This window comes from Theropithecus gelada, chromosome 6 (genome assembly GCF_003255815.1).
Source record: "Theropithecus gelada isolate Dixy chromosome 6, Tgel_1.0, whole genome shotgun sequence".
NCBI classification, from domain to species: Eukaryota; Metazoa; Chordata; class Mammalia; order Primates; family Cercopithecidae; genus Theropithecus; species Theropithecus gelada.
Window position 1 is genome coordinate 123632172 of NC_037673.1, and position 15047 is coordinate 123647218.

At 40.3% G+C, this 15047-nt stretch overlaps 1 pseudogene; it reads right to left on the reverse strand.

The window, feature by feature from the left end:
• Nucleotides 1–1249: 1249 nt before the first annotated feature.
• LOC112627070 lies at nt 1250–3836 on the reverse strand (annotated as a pseudogene).
• Between the last annotated feature and the right edge of the window lie 11211 nt (nt 3837–15047).

Sequence of the window (15047 nt, forward strand, 5' to 3'; positions counted from 1 at the left end):
CTGATTATTAGTGACGTTGAGCACTTTTTCTTATGTTTGTTGGCCATTTGTATATCTTGTTTTGAGAACTGTCTATTCATGTCCTTAGCCCACTTTTTTTTTTTTTTTTTTTTTTTTTTGAGACGGAGTCTCGCGCTGTGTCACCCAGGCTGGAGTGCAGTGGCGCGATCTCGGCTCACTGCAAGCTCCGCCTCCCAGGTTCATGCCATTCTCCTGCCTCAGCCTCCGAGTAGCTGGGACTACAGGCGCCTGCCACCAGGCCCGGCTAGTTTTTTGTATTTTTAGTAGAGACGGGGTTTCACCATGTTAGCCAGGATGGTCTCGATCTCCTGACCTCATGATCCACCCGCCTCGGCCTCCCAAAGTGCTGGGATTACAGGCTTGAGCCACCGCGCCCGGCCCCTTAGCCCACTTTTTGATGGGATTGTTTTTTTCTTGCTAATTTGTTTGAGTTCCTTATAGATTCTGGATATTAGTCCTTTGTCAGATGTATAGATTGTGAAGATTTTCTCCCACTCTGTAGGTTGTCTGTTTATTCTGCTGACTGTTTCTTTTGCCATACAAAAGCTCTTTAGTTTAAGTCCCACCTATTTATCTTTGTTTTTGTTGCATTTGCATTTGGGTTATTGGTCATGAAATCTTTGCCTAAGCCTACGTTTAGAAGTGTTTTTCAGATGTTATTGTCTAGAATTTTTATGGTTTCAGGTCTCAGATTTAAGTTCTTGATCCATCTTGAGTTGATTTTTGTATAGGGTGAGAGATGAGGAGCCTGTTTCATTCTCTTACATGTAGCTTGCCAATTATCCCAGCACCATTAGTTGAATCGGGTGTCCTTTCCCCATTTTATGTTTTTGTTTGCTTTGTCAAAGATCAGTTGGCTGTGAGTATTTGTCTTCATTTTGGGTTCTCTAGTCTGTTCCATTGGTCTATGTGCCTACTTTTTTTTCTTCAAAAGAAACAATTTATTTAGAATAAAAAGCAGCTCAAGTGTGAGTACATGTTTGAGAGACAGCTACTCTTAAGCTGTGTGAGCCATAAAAAAAGGTTTTTTTTTTTTTTACTCTTCTAGAAATCTTACGTACATAGCACAAAGCAAAGAGGTCATTTTTTCCCCCCACTTCAAACACCTGATACAAAACTTTAAGCTGCCATTTTAGTAAAATGCACAAATACTAAACAGATTACTTTTCTTCCATCAGAGGCCCACGTAAATTCCACATAAGCCACAATTTCTCTTCAAAAAGGTCCATTAGAACTTTGAATTCCACATCTTCATCCACTGTTCAACCAGTTTTGCATGGACAATAATCATGACCAGGTAATCTTCTTCAGATGTAGCCAGTGCCTTGGCAGCGAATCCAGGAATTGTTGGGAGAGCTCACAAGGTGTGAAGGCATGAAGGACCCCGGTGTTTTCCTTGTCTTTGTTGTGCCCCCCTCCCAATGCTGATCACCTTGGGTACCTGCTTTTGCTTTAAATAGGACACAAGGCACCTAAGCAGTCTCTGAGTAGAAGTGGCAGTGTCCGAGGAAGAGGAGGACCAGCTGTCAGAACTTCCAGGCACGACCAGAAGAAAGGCAAAACCATTAGGTCCTGCTACTTTGATGCATCGAGTTACTTCATCCAACTTGGGCTGGTCCAAATGGAGACACTGAGTAATCCTGAGCTGGGCCAGTTTGGTCCTCCACAAGAAGACTGTTAGCCACTTGGAGGTCACTCTGCAACAGCTGCATGTTGGAATGTTGGAAGGAAAGTTGCTGTTCTTCAGTAGAAGCATGCCCTCCCAGGTCAAACAGAGTTTGGAAGGGGTTATGCCACGGGGGCTGTCCCCGCATCCTGTTTCTGGAAAGGGGACTTCAGCTTCCAGGAAGCAGTGTTGGTGCTAGATGCACTCCCATCAGTGTGGTCTTCTTTTTTTCAGAGGGCTTTCCCGTCAGTGGGAGCAGTTGTACGGTGCTTCCTATCCATTCAGCTGAGCCAGAATTTTTATGGTCTCACTTGTCACTCTGGCTCTTCTCCAAACTACTTCATCTGTCTCTGATTGGAGAGGACCTTTCCAAGAGAAGACGGGAAGATGGATCATTGTCACTGTTGTAAGGATCCTGGCTACTGCTCAATTCTGGACTGTGGTCAGGAGAAGGAGTGCAGTGACGTTTTCGTGGGCAGTCACTCTCAGGAGACCTAGCCAGATGCTGTCCTCTGCTCTCCCCAGGCAGCTTTCGCTTACCAGGCTGGTTTCTATTGCTGGGCAGATCTTAATCACCTCTGTCCCTGTCCAATGACCAACCATCCCGCCTGTGATCCAGGCTATCCAGTGGCTCGTAAGCAGGCACAGCAGTAGCTGCAGTCCCAGTGCTGCCTTCTCCAATTGGGGTTGGAGGTGGCACCCAATTGGAGTCAGGATAAAGGTCTCTATCACAATCTCTGTATAATAAGGGTGGTGTCCTATCCTAAGCACCCCTCAAAGGGTCAAGGGACTGATGTCCAAAAGCATCTGTCATCAGCTTATAATGAGTCAAGGGCAGAGGCTGCATATACTGCTGCTGGTAACAACATTTGGTGTCTGCAAAGTCTAAGGTGGTGATCTGGGCCACCAAGTGGGAAGCCCCGCATATGGGAAGCCCCGCATATGGGTCCAGGCAGCGTGCACTGCATCCAGGCTTTCATACTGGATATACACCCAACTATCACCTTTCTGTAGTCTGTGGGGTGTATGGTGCCAAGTTGGTCAAACTCTCATGCCAGGGCAGCAAGAGGCATCCAAGGTTTCAGGCCACCCACCCAGAGGTGGGTGGTGTGTGTAGCTTTACCATAACCAATTTTGATAGGATTCCAAATTATAATTTTGCTGAACATTGCTAATTTGGGACATATCTAGGTTCTCAAATTTGAGAAAGCCATAATTACTAGTCTGGCCAAGAGAAGGGCTCTTGATATCTACTTCTGTGATGACTCCAAAGCAATCAAACACCCTTCTTAGGTCACTCTGTTACAGTGGTGTCTAGGTTGCCCAAGAAAAGTGTCTGGTTAGTTCTGTGATGATCCTCGGGTGACATCTCATCCACTTTTCTGAAAGGAGCAGCATCTGCTCCAGCTCCCTCCCTTGGTTTAAGACTGTATGCTGGGTGCACTCTCTCATAGAATGAATAGTCTCGTTTTGTCTCCAGTCTCCAGGCAATGGTGGTGGAGGTGGAGGGGTTAGGTGGCCATGAGCCATCTGCTGCAGCCTAGTCTCTGTATCCCAAAGCTGCGCCACCAGGGGAAGGTGATCTCTGGCCCCCACCACCTCCAAGGGAGTGCGGGTGACCACCTACAGAGGCTCCCACCACGCTGGCTGATGGAGGATAAATCTTTGTCTAAAGGGGAGCAGTTGCTGCTCCGGTTCACATGCACCGCTTCTGTCTTCAGAGGCGGGTCAGAGCACCAGGCCGCCTCTGAGTGCTTGGCCGCCCATGCGTCTTCTGGGTGTGGGAAGTTTGCAAAGGCTACCAGCTCATCTCCGCTGCCAGAAACTGATAGGTGATTGATTTTGACCCTTACATCCCTGAAGCCTTTGAACTCATGAAACAGGCCATCCTCCACTGTTTCCTCACTCAGCTGGGACAGGAGCTGAGGAGGCGGCCCTGGAGGAAAGTGACTCCACTCCTCCACCCGGGGAGCTGCTGACCAACTCGCCCCCGCCCGAGTAATTTTTGGTGCTGAGAAGCTGTAACTATGCAAGTGGCCACTGTAGCTGCCCCCACCGGTGTCATACTCGCGACTGCCGCCTCGGCTGCTGGACTTGTCCAGGTGGAGACTCTGCTGCCACTATTGGTCTTTCCACTGCTGCTCTCATTGGCCTATGCCTATTTTTATACCAGTACCATGCTGTTTTGGTGACTATGGCTTTATAGTATAGTTTGAAGTCAGATAATGTGATGCCTCCAGATTTGTTTCTTTCAGCAGTGTTTTGTAGTTTTCCTTGTAGAGGTCTTTCATCTCCTTTGTTAAGTATATTCCAAAGTGTTATTTATTATTATTTTTTTATTTTTTGCAGCCATTGTAAAAGGGGTTGAGTTCTTGATTTGATTCTCAGTTTGGTTGTTGTTGGTGTATAGCAGAGCCACTGATTTGTGTACATTAATTTTGTATCCTGAAACTGCTGAATTCATTTATCAGTTCTAGGAGCTTTCTGTTAGAGTCTTTAGGGTTTTCTAGGTATACTATCATATCATCAGCAAAGAACAACAATTTGACTTCCTCTTCACCAGTTTGGATGCCCTTTATTTCTTTCTCTTGTCTGATTGCTCTGGCTAGGACTTCTAGTACTATGTTGAATAGAAATGGTGAGAGTGGACATCCTTGTCTTATTCCAGTTCTCAGGGGGAATGCTGTCAACTTTTCCCCATTCAGTATTATGTCGGCTGTGGGTTTGTCATAGATAGCTTTTATTACATTAAGGTATGTCCCTTCCATGCTGATTTTGCTGAGGGTTTTAATCATAAAGGAATGCTAGATTTTGTCAAATGCTTTTACTGCATTGATTGAGATGATAATGTGATTTTTGGTTTTAATTCTGTTTATGTAGTGTATCACATTTATTGACTTGCAAATGTCAAACCATTCCTGGTATGAAACCCACTTGATCATGGTGGATTATATTTTTAATATGCTGATGGATTTCGTTAGCTAATAGTTTGTTAAGGATTTTTCCATTTATATTCATCAGGAATATTGGTCTGTAGTTTTCTTTTTTTGCTATGTCCTTTCCTGGTTTTGGTATTAGGTTGATACTGGCTTCATAGAATGACTTAAGGAGGATTCCCTGTTTCTCTATCTTGTAGAATAAAGTCAATAGGATTGGTAAAAATTCTTTGAATATCTGAAATAATTCAGCTGTAAATCCATTTGATGCTGGGCTTTTTTTGTTGGCAATTTTTTAAATTACCGTTTCAATCTTGCTGCTTGTTATTGGTCTGTTCAGAGTCTCTATTTCTTCCTGTTTTAATCTAAGGGGATTGTATATTTCCAGGAATTTATCCATCTCTTCTAGGTTTTCTAGTTTATGTGTGTAAAGGTGTTCATAGTAGCCTTGCATAATCTTTTGCTTTTCTTTGGTATCAGTAGTAATATCTCCTGTTTCATTTCTAGTTGAGTTTATTTGAATCTTCTCTCTTCTTTTCTTGGTTAATCTCACTAGTGGTCTATCAATTTTATGTATCTTTTCAAAGAACCAGGTTTTTGTTTCATTTATCTTATGTATTTTTTGGTTTCAATTTCATTTAATTCTGCTCTGACCTTTGTTATTTATTTTCTTATGCAGGATTTGGGTTTGGTTCGTTCTTGTTTCTCTAGTTCTTTGAGGTGTGACCTTAGATTGTCTATTTGTGCTCTTTCAGACTTTTTGATGTAGACATTTAATGCTATGAATTTTCCTCTTAGCAAGGTCTTTGCTGTATTCCAGAGGTTTTGACAGGTTGTGAAACTATTATCATTCAGTTCAAATAATTTTTAAATTTTCCTCTTGATTTTATTGTTGACCCAGTGATCATTCAGGAGCAGGTTATTTAATATCCATGTATTTGCATGGTTTTGAGGGTCCCTTTTGGAGTTGATTTCCAATTTTGTTCCACTGTGGTCTGAGAGAGTACTTGATATAATTTCAATTTTCTTAAATGTATTAAGATTTGTTTTATGGCCTATCATATGGTCTAACATGGAGAATGTTCCATGTGCTGATGAATATAATGTATATTCTACAATTGTTGGGCAGAATGTTCTGTAAATATCTGTTAAGTTCATTTGTTTTAGGGTATAATTTAAATCCATTTTTTCCTTGTTGACTTTCTGTCTTGATGCCCTGTCTAGTGCTGTCAGTGGAGTATCGAAGTCCCTCACTAATATTGTGTTGCTGTCTATCTCATTTCTTAGGCCTAGTAGTAATTGTTTTATAAAGTTGGGAGCTCCAGTGTTAGGTGGATATATATTTAGAATTGTGATACCTTCCTGTTGGATAAATCCTTTCATCATTATATAATGTCCCTCTTTATTTTTTTAACTGCCATTGCTTTAAAGTTCATTTTGCCTAATATAAGAATAGCTACTCCTGCTTGCTTTTGATGTCCATTTTCATGAAATGTCTATTTCCATCCCTTTACCTTAACTTTATGTGAGTCCTTATGTGTTAGATGAGTCTCTTAAAGACAGCAGTTACTTGGTTGGTGAATTTTTATCTGTTGTGCCATTCTGTGTTTTTTAACTGGAGCATTTAGGCCATTTTCATTCAACGTTAGTATTGAGATGTGAGGTACTGTTCTATTATTCGTGGTGCTATTGGTTGTTTGTTGCCTGAATACTTGTTTTTTTTTTTTTTTTAATTATGTTTTTGTTTTATAGGCCTTGTGAGAGTTATGCTTGAAGGATGTTCTATTTTAGTGTATTTCGAGGCTTTGTTTCAAGATTTAGAGTTCCTTTAGCCATTCTTACAGTGTTGGCTTGGTACTGGTGAATTCTCTCAGCATTTGTTTGTCAGAAAAAGATTGCATCTTTCCTTCACTTACGAAGCTTAGTTCTGCTGGATACAAAACTCTTGGCTGATAATGGCTTTGTTTAAGGAGTCTGAAGATAGGGCCCCAATCTCTTCTAGCTTGTAGGATTTCTGCTGAGAAATCTGCTGTTAATCTGCTAGGTTTTCCTTTAGAGGTTGCCTGGTGCTTTGCCTCACACCTCTTAAGATTCTTTCCTTCGTCTTGACTTTAGGTAACCTGATGACTATGTGCCTACATGATTATCTTTTTGCAATAAATTTCTCAGGTGTTCTTTGAGCTTCTTGTATTTGGATATGTAGGTTTCTAGCAAGGTCGGGAAAGTTTTCCTTGATTGTTCCCTTAAATATGTTTTCCAAACTTAGATTTCTCTTCTTCCTTAGGAACACCAATTAATCTTAGGTTTGGTCATTTAACATAATCCCAAATTTCTTGGAGGGTTTGTCCATTTTTTTTAAAAATTGTTTTTTCTTTGTCTTTGTTGGATTGGGTTAATTTGAAAACCTTGTCTTTGAGCTCTGAAGTTCTTTCTTCTGCTTGTCTGATTCTATTGCTGAGACTTTCCAGTGCATTTTGCATTTCTCTGAGTGTGTCCTTGACTTCCAGAAGTCGTGATTGTTTTTTATCTATGCTATGTATTTCACCGAAGGCTAGAGCTTGTATGCCAAAGAAAGCAAAAGGGTCCTTGACAACAATTATTAATCCTATTAGTACTAGATTGAAGGCTGTCAGGAAAGATGCTATGTGTCTATATATTGGTTGAGGGAGGTAATTCTCTCCTTCAGTGTGATGTCTGGGTACCGCTGACTAATAACCCACATGTGCTCCTCAAACACCCACCTATAACTTTAGGAAACACAAATCTGGAACTTGAGCAGTGGCCTTGTGGTGTATTGCATGTTTAATCTCTTGCTGGGCACACTGCCTAGATTGGGCACCACTGCTGACACCACCACCAGGAGAAGCAGCAGAAACCTCATCTTAATTGAGCCGGCTGCTTCAGCTGCCCTTATACTGAGACTGCCTATGATACATTTTAAAAATTAATCTACGCTGCTAACATTTTCTCCATTATTTTTTAAAGTCTAGACCAGGGTTTTCTGTAAGGGCCAGATAGGAAATATTTTATGCTTTTTGGTCCATATGGTATCTGTGCAACTATTCAACTGCCATGAAAGCATAAAAGCAGCTATGGATGATAGTGAACAAAGAGCTGTGGCTGTCTTCCAATAAAACTTTATTTACACAAACAGCTGGCAGACTGGATTTGGCCTACTGGCCATTGTGATCCTTATTCTACACAATCAACAAAATAAAAAATTAGGCCCTGATTTTAGCATCACTAACTTTGTGATGTAAATGCTCCCACCATAGCCAATTTCATGCTATAGTAGGGCGTCATGAAGTAAAGACTTGGGAAAAGATGCATAGCAGCATTCCATGCTTATAGTATTTCCATTGTATGGACATGATAGATATAAATAACCTCAGAAGTCTTGATAGTAGTAAAATGTATCAAAGTAATAGGAATGATAAGTTGTGAATATTTATTAGCTTCATTTTTAACATGATTTATTTCATTTTAAGTTGATATGATTTATTTTGTAGTAATGGCTGTGTTTAACAATCAGCTCACAAAATCCCTGAGAATTTAACAATTGGCGCTTGTGAGCGGTGTGTGGTCACATGGGAATAGGGAATATCAGACCTATTATTTATAGCACGTACTGGAATAAATTTCAAATGACTCTAAGAGATAAATGTAAAAATAAAATGAAATCACTCAAGTTCTAGAGAAGGTAGGATGAAGCCTTCTATAATCTGTGAGTGGGGAGAAGTTTCTAAACTATGGCTAAAATCCAGAAGCAATAAGGAAAAGGAGATTATATTAGCTTTATAAAATGAATTGAAAATTCTTTTTTTTTCTTTTGCATTTTCTGGAATAATTTATAAAACAGGAATTAGTTTTTGAAAGTTTGATAGAGGCCAGGCAAGGTGGCTCATGCCTGTATGTAGTCCCAGCTACTCCAGAGGCTATGGCAGGAAGATCCTTTGAGCCCAGAAGTTCAAGATTGCAGTGAGCTACAGTCATGCCACTACACTCCAGCCTGGGTGACAGAGTGAGACCCTGTCTCAAAACAACAACAACAATAACAAAAACCAAGTTTGATAGAGTTTACTTTAAAAGCATGCAGGCAGGCCTAGAGATCTTTGGTTTGGAAATTTAACTACCAGTTAAATTTCTTTAATCCCTGTGAGTCTATTTTAAGTTTCCTTTTTCTTCTTGGGTTAGTTTAGCATTTTATATATATTCTAGGAATTTATCTATTTTATCTCTTTGAAAACCTGTAATTATTTTCCTATCTTTATTTTTTGATCAGTGTTTTATTTACCTTTGTTGTCTCCTTTTATCCTTATTCACTTTTATCAAAAGTTTATCTTGGTACTCTTTTCAAAAATAGAGCTTTTTAGTTTTGTAAATCTCTTCTACTTAAAACATGTATTATATTGTTTCCTTTATTATATCTTTTTTTTTTTTTTTTGAGACGGAGTCTGGCTCTGTCGCCCAGGCTGGAGTGCAGTGGCCGGATCTCAGCTCACTGCAAGCTCCGCCTCCCGGGTTTACGCCATTCTCCTGCCTCAGCCTCCCGAGTAGCTGGGACTACAGGCGCCCGCCACCTCGCCCGGCTAGTTTTTTTGTATTTTTTAGTAGAGACGGGGTTTCACCGTGTTAGCCAGGATGGTCTCGATCTCCTGACCTCGTGATCCACCCGTCTCGGCCTCCCAAAGTGCTGGGATTACAGGCTTGAGCCACCGCGCCCGGCCTCCTTTATTATATCTTTTTTCTTCTTTGGTTTTGCTTTGATGTTCTTTTTTATAACTTCTTGAGTTGGATGCTTAGCATACTTTGTTTCAACTTTTATTGTTTCTTCATAAACATATTTAAAAGTATAAATGTTCTTTCTAAATAATATTTTAGTTATGTACCATATATTTTGTATTTCCAAGTTCATTCAATTCTAGGTACTCAGTTTGATTATAATTTCATTTTTAACCTGTGAGTTATTTAGCAATATGTTACCTTCAAAATTTGAGACATTTTTAAAAGTTTTATATTATTAATTTGTTGTATTATCTCATGTTTAGAAGATAAAATCTGCATGAAGGCTGGGTGCAGTGGCTCATGCCTGTAATCCCAGAATTTTGGGAAGCAGAGTAGGGAGGATCCCTTGAGCCTAGGAGTTTGAGACCAGACTGGGCACATAGCAAGGCCCTGTCTCTACAAAAAAATTTTTGAAAAATAGTTGCAGGGGTTGGGGATGATATGCACCTGTAGTAGTTCCAGCTATTCAGAAGACTGAGGTGGGAGGGATGGCTTGAGCCCAGGAGTTAGAGGTTGCAATGATCTATGATCATGTCCCTGCACTCCAGCCTGGGTGACAGAGTTAGATCTTGTTTCAGTAAAAAAATCTGCATAATATTGTCCCTGGGTTTATTGGAACTTTCTGTAAGCCTGGTCTACTAGTGAAAATATGTGCATGATTCTAAAAATACATACGTGCTATTTGTTGCATAAACTATTGTAGCATATATTTGTGTATATATATAAAATCATACCATTGGAACATACATATTAAAGATCTGAACAATATAATTAATAGTATGAGTCTATTAATTATAATTTTTAGATAAAAATCTGTTTAATTTTTGCTTAGTACTTTTTTTCTCATTAAACTTTGTTTTAATGTGTCCTAAAATTCTGTGAGAGATCTGTGGTCAAGTTGTTTCCATTAAAAAGTACTAATTTTAAAAACTAGTAACTTAAAACTGCCACCCCCCCCCCCCCCAAAGGGGTCCACAAAACATTCTCCTTTCCTTCTGAAGGTTTTATGATGCATTGCTTTCGTTAACCAGTCTTTTACTATTACACTTAAATGGCCAATTGAAACAAATAGTTCTGAGACCAGTCTTTCACCACTGATTAAGACTGAGGTTGCAGGTATTAGGGGTGTTATTCATTTGGGCTTTCTGGGCAGACTTGGTCACCTTGCCAGCTCCAGCAGCCTTCTTGTGCACTGCTTTGATGACACCCATGACAACTGTCTATCTGGTGTCATGTACAGTAAAGCAGTGCAGAGGTGGATAGTCTGAGAGGCTGTCAACATACTGCTTAGGACATTTCTGATAGTCAGGTGTTAAAAAGAACTCCCAATAATTTATCTGTTTCTGTACTTTGTCAGTTAGTGTAACCTATTATTAGGTGCATATGTATATTTGCAATGGTTATATCTTCTCACTGTTGTTTTATTTACCCCCCCACCTTAAATTCTCTTTTGTCAGCTATCATGATTGAGATTCTGGGTTTCTTTAGGTTTCTGTTTATTTTTTTTGTCTTTCACTCTTTCATTTTCAAACTTGTTATGTCTTTTGGTTTTAAGAATGTTTCTCATAGAAAACATATTTTTGGATTTCGTTTTTATTTCTTAATACCATAGAGAGTATTTGTCTTTTTATTTGTGAATTAAAACGATTTATATTTGTTGTAATTTTTATTATATTAAGAATTATTTATTCCATATTTTATATTTTCAATTTACTCCACTTTCTTTTGTTTTCTACTGGCTTGAATATTATATATTCTATTTTTGTTTCATTATGGCTAGCCTGAAGGCCCTTACTCATGTTTGTTTATTCCTGTTAATTTCTTAAATTTATCAATATCTGTATATTCCTCCTAACTGGACAATTTAGTGGACTCATGTATATATATTAGTTATTGTTCATATTTATATATATGAATGCATATATATGAACTCACAGAAATATATCCTAATGGATCTGCTTCTCTGAATGAACCCTGTTATACCCAGATTCAGAAAGAGAGAAAAATAAGAGATGGGAAAAAGCCTAAACCTGGAAACATCAGAATAGAATTCAAGAACATCAAAGTTAATTAAGGAAATAATTCAAAAAACTTCCAGAGATAGTGAAGAGATCAGCAATTAGAACAAAAATAAGATTTGAACAGTACACAGAAGATGACAAAAGGGAAAAAATGTTTTTTAGATATCAAAGGAAAGGTCAGGCGCAGTGGCTCATGCCTGTAATCCCAGCACATTGGGAGGTGGAGGCAAGTGAATCGCTTGAGCCCAGGAGTTCCAGACCAGCCTGGGCAACATGGCAAAACCCTGTCTCTACAAAAACTATAAAAATTAGCCAGGCATGGTGGTGCATTCCTGTAGTACCAGCTACTTGGGAAGCTGAGGTGGGAGGATCACCTTAACCCTGATGAGGTAGAGGCTGCAGTGAGCCGTGATCGTGTGACTGCACTCCAGTGAGTAACAGAGTGGGATCCTGTCTCAAAGGAAAATAAATTTGAACCTAAAAGTGTATATCCAGACAAATTGTCTTTCAAATGTGATGGCCTAATATATATACTTTAGATAAGACCAAGAATGAAGTTTCGCCACACAAAGATACATACTAAAAACATGTTTGAAGCAATCCTCAATATTTAGGAAATATGGTAAAGGTGATAAAATTCCTTGGAAAAGTTTGTATATCCTCAGTAAAGTGAGAAAAAAAACCGAAACTTACTATTTATCCAGAACAACTTATAATTAAAATTTGAGACAATATCAATATGATAGGAATGGTGAATGGGAATATATACATGGCAGGGATTTGACCTAATGAAATTGTAAGAACTGGTCAAGCAACCTCTGTAAGATTATCTGTACTTCCAATGCTAGAGCTCTGAAACTACAGAACTGGCAGTTGGGAAGAGGAGATGAAGTAAAGTGGAGGTGAGTAAGAACAAGCTGGAACCCACAAACTGAAGCCCGTGAGGACACACTACAATTTGTATTAGTGATTATTGCCTTTAACCTTGATTGTGCATGTTTGTTTATTGCAGAAACCACAGTCCTGCATCACAATTGCCAAGCACACACCTGGCCCAGGAGTCAGAGAAGCTTAGTGGGGAAGGTAGAGCAACTGGAGGCTCCACTGATGCTTCCCACAAAGAAGGAGAGCTGGCAGACAAGGGCTAATGCCCAGCAAACCTTTCATAGGGTTCTCTCTTGTGGCCCACCCTAATTAGAAATATACAGGAAAGGGAATTTTAGGAAGCACAGTTCAGTCTAGTCACGTTGACACATTACAAAGCCACTGCTCACAAGTATTTGCACCCTCCTTCCACCCTCCACATCTCCTAGCTTTCTTTCACATTTCCTGTCTCTTCACACTTTCTTGCTGACCTCTAAGAGAGCTTCTCTATCTGTTCTTCCAACTCACTGCTTTATTCATCACCTTTATCCATTTTGCTATATACCTTATTCATTGTTTTATTTACTTCAACTGTTATATATCCCATCCTTAATATTCAACTTGGCCCTTTTTTATGTTTTCTTATTCTTGCTTCATATTGCTGATTATCAGCCTTAACCGCTTAATATATTTATCATCGCTGTATTAATTTCTTGGTCCACCTCTTCTTGTAATGCTAATTTAGATGGCTCATGTTGTTGAGTTTGTTTTCTTTCTTATGTGATAGCTGTATTCTTTATATGGCTTTTTGATTATGTTGTCTTGAAAACTCTTCCTCTTGGAATATCAGTTACTAGCCATGGCTATGTGTTGGAAAAGGGCTAAATCCCAGGCTGCAGTTTATGTACCTCCAGATGAATTAAAGCTTTGGAAACTGCCCAGGGGATGGAACCTCGGGGTCTGCAGAACTGATGGTGATTATCCCAATTTTCCCACCACCACCAAATCATGTTGAGAGGTGAAGCTGGCTGGGCTTCTGGGTCAGGTGGGGACTTGGAGAACTTTTTTGTCTAGCTAAAGGATTGTAAATGCACCAATCAACGCTCTGTGTCTAGCTAAAGGTTTGTAAACGCACCAATTAGCACTCTGTAAAAGCGTACCAATCAGCACTCTGTAAAATGGACCAATCAGCAGGACATGGGTAGGGCCAAATAAGGGAATAAAAGCTGGCCACCCCAGCCAGAGGCGGCAACCCGGGTCCCCTTCCAGCTGTGGAAGGCTTGTTCTTTTGGCCTTCCCAATAAATCTTGCTGCTGCTCACTCTTTGGGTCTGCACTACCTTTATGAGCTGTAATACTCACCACTGAGGTCTACACCTTCACTCCTGAAGCCAGCGAGACCACGAACCTACCGGGAGGAACGAAGGACTCTGGACGCACCACCTTTAAGAGCTCTAACACTCACTGCGAAGGTCTGTGGCTTCACTCCTGAAATCAGCGAGACCACAAACCCACCAGGAAGAACAAACAACTCCGGACGCGCCACCTTTAAGAGCTGTAACACTCACGGGGAAGGTCTGCAGCTTCCCTCCTCAGGTTAGCGAGACCACGAACCCACCAGAAGGAAGAAACTCTGGACATATCTGAACATCTGAAGGAACAAACTCCGGACACACCATCTTTAAGAACTGTAATACTTACCGCGAGGGTCCACAGCTTCATTCTTGAAGCCAGCGAGACCAAGAACCCACCGGAAGGAACCAATTCCGGGCACAATGTCTCTAGTCCATGTTTCACATTTAAACTCTACAAGCAGTCTGCATAGATTTCATTCACGTTCCCTGGGGGTTTGAAATGAGAGTAGTACAGCAGTGAATGCCCAGGATACTGGTTGGCAAGCAGCTGCTTTTCATTCCCTCGTCTTCCTGCAGGGCTTTGGTACCACACTTGTAGTACCCTCCTGACACCTGTAGCTTAGGCTGCTGGTGCCAATCTCTGTGGTGACTGGGCAGGCCGTGATGGTCCACGTGGCAGAACAGAAACAGAAACGCTGTTCCCCTTTGACCTCCTTCTAGTACCTACCTCTGGCTGCCTTTCCCCCAGGCTGAAGCAATTCTCTCTTTTCCCTCCCCCAACGTATAACAATCCCAAGTCTTCAGACTCCCCCGGGGCCTTCTCACAGTGTTTTATTTTATTTTATGATTTGTTATTAGTTTCTCATATCTGTTTCCCTCTGGCTTCTATAGTTTCTCTAGGGTTGATTTTCAGAAGCAGCCAGTGGCCAATGTAGTTTTTCATCTTGACAGGATGAGAGAGTGGTTTATAGAATGAGCAGGTGTATCATAGAAAGGAAAGAAACAGACAGGAGACGGATGAGTCTTAGGGAGGGAAAGGCTATGAAGGTACAGCAAGAGATACTGTTCTCTACATTTACTTTTTATTTTAATTAATGTGTGTGTGTGTGTGCACATGTGCGTGCACGCATGCATGTGTGTATATATACTTTAAAAGTGAAATAATACTGTCAGGCTTATAATAAAAATAACAGTCCTAATCCGTCTCTACTCCACAATTCTGCTCCCTTAAGGCAAAATTTTTCAACTTTTATTTTTACTTTTTTTTTTTTCTGGTATTTGCCTGCACATTCTAAATAAATGCTTTTATTATTATTTCTTGATTTTAAAGTGTTGGCTATTTTCTTTGGCTTCCTCGCATGGAGAATGAGGAGCTAGCCCAGGTGATCACTATGTTGGCC